The following is a 6000-nucleotide window of genomic DNA, read 5'->3' as shown; positions in this document are numbered from 1 at the left end:
GACTTTGATTCTTTTCCATACAGCTGGTCCTGCTTTAGCAGGAGATTTTAAAGATCACAAACTTTGAATTGGAGATGAAGATTCTAAATCCTTCCTGCTCCACGACTTAGTTTGGTTCCCTTGATGATGATAAGCATAAGTACCTTATGCACAGAAGAAGGGATTTGTGCTCAGCCCACATAAAAGTTATCTAAGGGTCTCCACGCTCTTTCAAACTGCCCCAATTGGTGTCATGCCATGAAAGACCTGCATTCATCCTAATATCACATGCTGGACTTGGCATAAAAGAGATATTTTTCCATAGTCCTTCTTTGTAGATATAAGTTTAGTTCTGCAACTCACTCTCTGTTTCTTCCTATCTTTGACTTATTACTCTCATTCATTTCCTCTTGATATCTAAACTCATAAAACTCTCCTGCCTGGAAATTTTTAAGGGTATCTTTTTTTTTCTTTTCTTCTCTTCTGCTTTTTTTTTTTTCTGTTCACTGATGGATTCATCACAGTACATGGATTACCAACTGAGGATTGCTAGCTTTCAGACCTTGGACAAGTAATTTACCCCTATTTAATTCTCTCCATTTCAGGCAATACAGTGCTGCTTCTTAGGGACTTAGCCCATATTACATCAGAAAGTTAGAAAGTATATGGAGTGGTAAATGTGAAATAGCTGTGTTATTCAAAATTCATTTGGCTTCTGGTTTATTTACCCAATGCTTCCCCTTCTTCAAAAAACATCAGAGACACTTAATGACTAAGAAGCTTTTCAGTTCTTCACTTAAATTTCTCAAAAGTCTTCTTAAGAACAGGAAATAACTGCTTTGCCACAAGTAAATGAGACTAAATAGGAAAGAGTTTGAACTTGATTCCAACCTTTCAACCTACATCTTCTGAGTGGGTTCTATACTTAACAAAATATTAGCTGAGTTCTATTTATCGCATGCTGTTTGGACATAGTGACCTGATACTAGATAACATGTTCATTTTCACTTTCTCCTTCATCTTAAAGACTTTCTCACAGAAAAGCCAACTTTCTGTCCACATTGACAATATTCTTTAGAGATTCCCTGGTCAACTGTCCCTTGGGCTCATGAGTTTGAAAGCACTCCACATTGTAGCGTGTTATAGTATTTTGCCCACACGGGTGGAACGGGCCTCAGTGCTTGGACCACCATCTGCTGTTTCCTAAGGTCCATTAGCAGTGAGTTAAATCAGAAGCAGAGCATCCTAGACAAACTGACCATGCACATGGAATGCAGGCACCACTGGCAGTGGCTTTATTCCTAAGATCATAGTGCTAACTCTCAAAAATGTGTTTTTGAAAGAACAAGAGTGGGCAATTTGTAGTGATCCACCTGCTGTGAGAAATGGGAGTTTGTAGAAAGAACTAAAAGCACCAATTTTTGAAAAGATTAAATTAGGAGAGAAGGTAATAATTTTAACATAGAAGTAAGAGCCTCCTTAAAAGTAGAGTCTGTACACTGTATTTTAAGTTCTGATTTTATAAATTTCTAGGTGCCTGCATTATATAAAACCTTTATTCAATATACAGGAAATACAATGTCTGTTCATTTATTATGATTTAACCAAATGGAATTGAGAAATGCTACTCTTAACATCATCAATGATCAGGAACAACTCCTCACATAATTCAGTATTAATAAGGAATATTTACTGCCATCACTCTCTCTTATCCTGAGGTTTCTGATTTGCATTAAAATTTAAAGCAATGTTTAAAAGACCGTGAGTGCAGATGGAAGATCTGTGTCTTCCTTCTTTGTATAAATCTACCTTTCCGATAAAAACATCTTTTTTAAAAAGACCATGGATATAGGATATATTTTAAACTCAAACGTGTCCAATTTATCCTACACTTATTATTCAGTGCTACCAGAAAAATCTAATCTTCTTTCTTCGCTAAAAGATTAAAAATAGTGAATTAACTTCTGTTGCATAAAATTAAAATTATTAACATCAATTTTTGCTCACTGCTAATGGAAATGAAAAATGGTTCAACACTTTGAAAATAGTTTGGCAATTTCACACAAAAATAGACATAATTTTGGCATATCATTTAATCTCTTAAGTACTTACCCAATTTTTATTCCACACAAAAATGCATGTGAATATTTATAGTGATTTTATAAATGACAAAATAAATAAATAAATAATAAAATTTCTAAGAGTCCATTCTGATAAAATAACCATCCAATAAAGAATAAACTGAAGAGAAGAAAAATAGAATACAAATGAATTCGAAGTAATTCATACAGACTCTGTTCCTCAAATTTAGGTCATTCGTGTGATTTTTTTTTCAAAGAATACAGTATAGAAAACTGATGGATAGGGAGAAGTAGGAAAATGCTGCAAATATCTACCTCATTAAAATGCTAACAAGTAATGTTAATAGTCATAAGCTATATTGATTGAATGTGTCTATCAGGTGAAATCATGGAAGTGGCAATTTACACCTCTAGCCACCTTCTTAGAAAACAACAACAAAAACCCTCTAACACCAGTCTAAGTCATAAAAGAAACATCAGGATAAATTGCAATTCAGTGACATCTTACAAAATATCTTATTAGTGCTCCTCATGCTGCCAAGGTCATGAAAGTCTCAGAAACTCTCTCAGCCAAGAGAGTCTGAGAGGACACCATGAAATGCAATGTGAAATGTTTATCCTAGATGAGACCCTGGAGCAACAACGAAATAAAAAGGAAGACATGAATTAAAAAATAATTAAATGTGTGTGGATTGGGGCTTTAATGACAACATGTCAAAATTATTTTATTTATTATAATTAATCATACTAACATAAGAATTTTCATTGTGAATAATCCTGAGACTCATAGGACCAGTTAGTGTTTCTAGTATGTTTAGCCCTTATGTTGTTAACAAACACTAGGAAACAGAGATCTAGTTTAACAACTACAAGTAACAAACTATATCGAGTATTTATTCAGATGTTACCTGAATTTGCAAAACAAAATTAGAGGAAACGAATAAGGCAAGGAATCATTCAGTTGACAGGCCTGAAAAGTAGTTCGATGTTAACAATTTTAATTTTATGCAACAGATGTTAACTCACTACTTTTAATCTTTTAGCAAAGAAAGACAAAGATTAGATTTTTTTAATAATTTGGATTATATTAAAAATGTGAAGATCATTAATGTAAGAAAAATAGCATCACATATCTTTGAACCAACATGTACTAACTGTACATGCATTCAATAACATTTATAGTTGATTATTGATAAGATTAGGGTATTTTCAATATTCTTAAATTCTTCGCTACAATAACACACATTGATACAAAGTTAATGATGAAAAGGCAGATCATAATTGACTATTCTGTTCATTATTATCATGAATTACAATGAAATCATGTTGGTATCATTTTCAAAAGACAAAGAAATGTACACAAAGGGAAGCTGATCAAGGTAGGGGCAGGTGCTTTTGAAATTCATTAGCTCTATTTGTGACAGGCTTTGAAGACAGATATGACAGGCATGATTATGACTTTCCTTTGAGGTCCGTGTACAATGGCAGATTAGTAACCTGAGAAGTTTTCTATATTTATCTCCAAAACAGAGATCCATTTTCAAATCAGCCAACACAAAGCATCGTTTCTTTTTATGTGATTGCAACACCCAGTGATAGGATAAGACCATCTGGACAGAATGACCTGGGTCTGCGGACTGCTGGAGAGATGCCTGCAAAAAACGCTTGTAACCACTCTGGGACAGCTAAGGGACAAAGGCAAATTTCCTGGAATGGCCAGTTTGTTGTTTACAGTGACTTTTCTCACATTCAACTATTGCCCTGTTAAGGGAAAAGGTGCTTATTTGCTTGCATGAGTCAATGGAGATCAAAGGAAAACAAAGCAGTGATCTTAGTTTCCATTTGGCTATGTTTTATAGGAAAAGGATTTTCATGAGTGGGTTGCCTGAAAGGCATGTGTGGATGCTCTGAGTCCCACTCCATGGAAGTAAACTTCCTGTCCCTTAGAGTGCAGGCCACCCAGCCTGTATCAGTTTGGAAACAGGAACAAACTGGAATATGTAGTCAGGGAAAGCCACTAGTAACTTCTAGAATGCTACTCTAATGCCATTGCCCAGGAAACTTTCTTCTTCTCAAGAAACAGAACAAAATGATATTTTCTCACTTTCTATTCTGTATTTATCAGGAAATGCTTGTTGCATGATCACTATTTGCACTTCTCTGGTGCCAGGGCACATGGAAGTCATTTTTTTTATCTGTTGGGAAAAGAAGGCAGAGCTGGGTAGTACAAACAGGTTTCTCTGTTGTGCCCAGTGAGATTTGCTTCGAATTTTCAGGTATCAGATTTCCTGGGCTATATAAGAAAAGGGCAGCCTATTCTCATTACTGTGGGATAAATGCAGGTCAAATGAAGCTATTGAGAACCACCGAGTAATATTTAACACATGGGCAAGAAAAGTTTACTACAATTTCTTTGTTTTTCTTACATATATTTTTTTTTTCCTTTTCCATTCTTCTGAAGCAATTACTTGTGTTTTGTATAGTTGAGGCCATAAAGCAGAAGCTACTTAAAGTGAATGTTTTCCTCTCTCAGAAAAATTAAATTAATGGAATAGGATGTATCAGTTTGTCTAGAGAGAAGTGAATGGCTGTGTAGATAAGAATCAAGGGATAAAATGCCCAGAAAGTAGCAGGAGATTTGACTCTTAAGTAAAACCCAATGCAGTTCTCACGTGAAATGGCCAAACTGCAATTGGACCAAGAACCAAATTTAGGAATCATGGTTCCAAAGATCCACTTCTATTTCTAACTAAGTTAAAAGGCTGTGAAGCTCTTACAGCTTGAGGGAATTTTCACTAGTGATCAGCAGGTTCTTCATCCTTCCCTTCTGCTCTGGAAGACTTTTGGATCAACCTTGAGGAGGAGGCAACATGCAGCGAAAAAAAGCTAACCCCCGTTGATCGTTCAGATTGAAGCTCTTTCAAATCACGGTCAACTTTTAGTTTGAAAGAAAAGCAAGTGTTCGTTTCACAGTCAAATTTGTAATTACAACTTCATATTTATTACTCACATCCTCTCAGAATTAATTCTCAAAGCAACCCATTCCCTAAGACTGTTACGGCCTTTTACCACCCAAATGATTACGAAATATTTATATGTGTTTTTTATGTTGGTCTCAGAGTTCACCTAATCATAACCTTTGGCCCATATCATACTATTGTCATCAGTACAAACTGGCTTTCTTGGATGTAGTTAGAAATGTTTAAATTATCTTTTCAAAAACCACACATGAACCTGGCATTTAAAATTAAAACTCAGACCATGAAATACACCCAATTACCTCCCCCACATAGGGTTCTCCAATTTCCATTCTAGTTTACCACCGCTTCAAATCCTTCTCACTCATTCCTTCATTCTTTTCATATATGGTATTGTTACTTACAACTATATTCTTATATGTTATTTTTATCACTTTTGACATTATAAAAAGGGATCCATGAAATGTATAAGTTTTAACACTGGGTTTTAAACTTAAAATTATATCTACATGTTTCTTCCATATTACAGGGTGGGACTGTACTGCAATCTATTTATTTGACAGTTATACAATATTCTATTGTGTGAATTTACCATCATTATTCATCCCCTCCCCAAAGGGCATTTGAGTTGCTTCCAGTTTTCATAACGTAAATAGTGTTGTTAGGAATATATTTATAAATGCTGTAAGTCCTCTATTGAACATTGGACTCTGCCATTTTCTTTCTCCAGTGTTTTGGGCTCCAGACCATGCACTGACCTACTTTCAGTGGAGCAATTCTAATACAGGCACCTTGGCTGAAATTCAGGGGAGTTCCATAGAGTCCACAGAGGACCCACTCTATGGAGAGACCATATGGAAAACTAATATTATTGCTGTATGACAGGAAAAGGAAGACATATCCAAATCGACAGAAAACAATAGTGAATATGAGAAAAAATAAACAAAATCAGTTCTCACCAA

The sequence above is a fragment of the Ochotona princeps genome, chromosome 7, assembly GCF_030435755.1.
Source record: "Ochotona princeps isolate mOchPri1 chromosome 7, mOchPri1.hap1, whole genome shotgun sequence".
NCBI classification, from domain to species: Eukaryota; Metazoa; Chordata; class Mammalia; order Lagomorpha; family Ochotonidae; genus Ochotona; species Ochotona princeps.
This window is presented reverse-complemented; position numbering follows the sequence as displayed.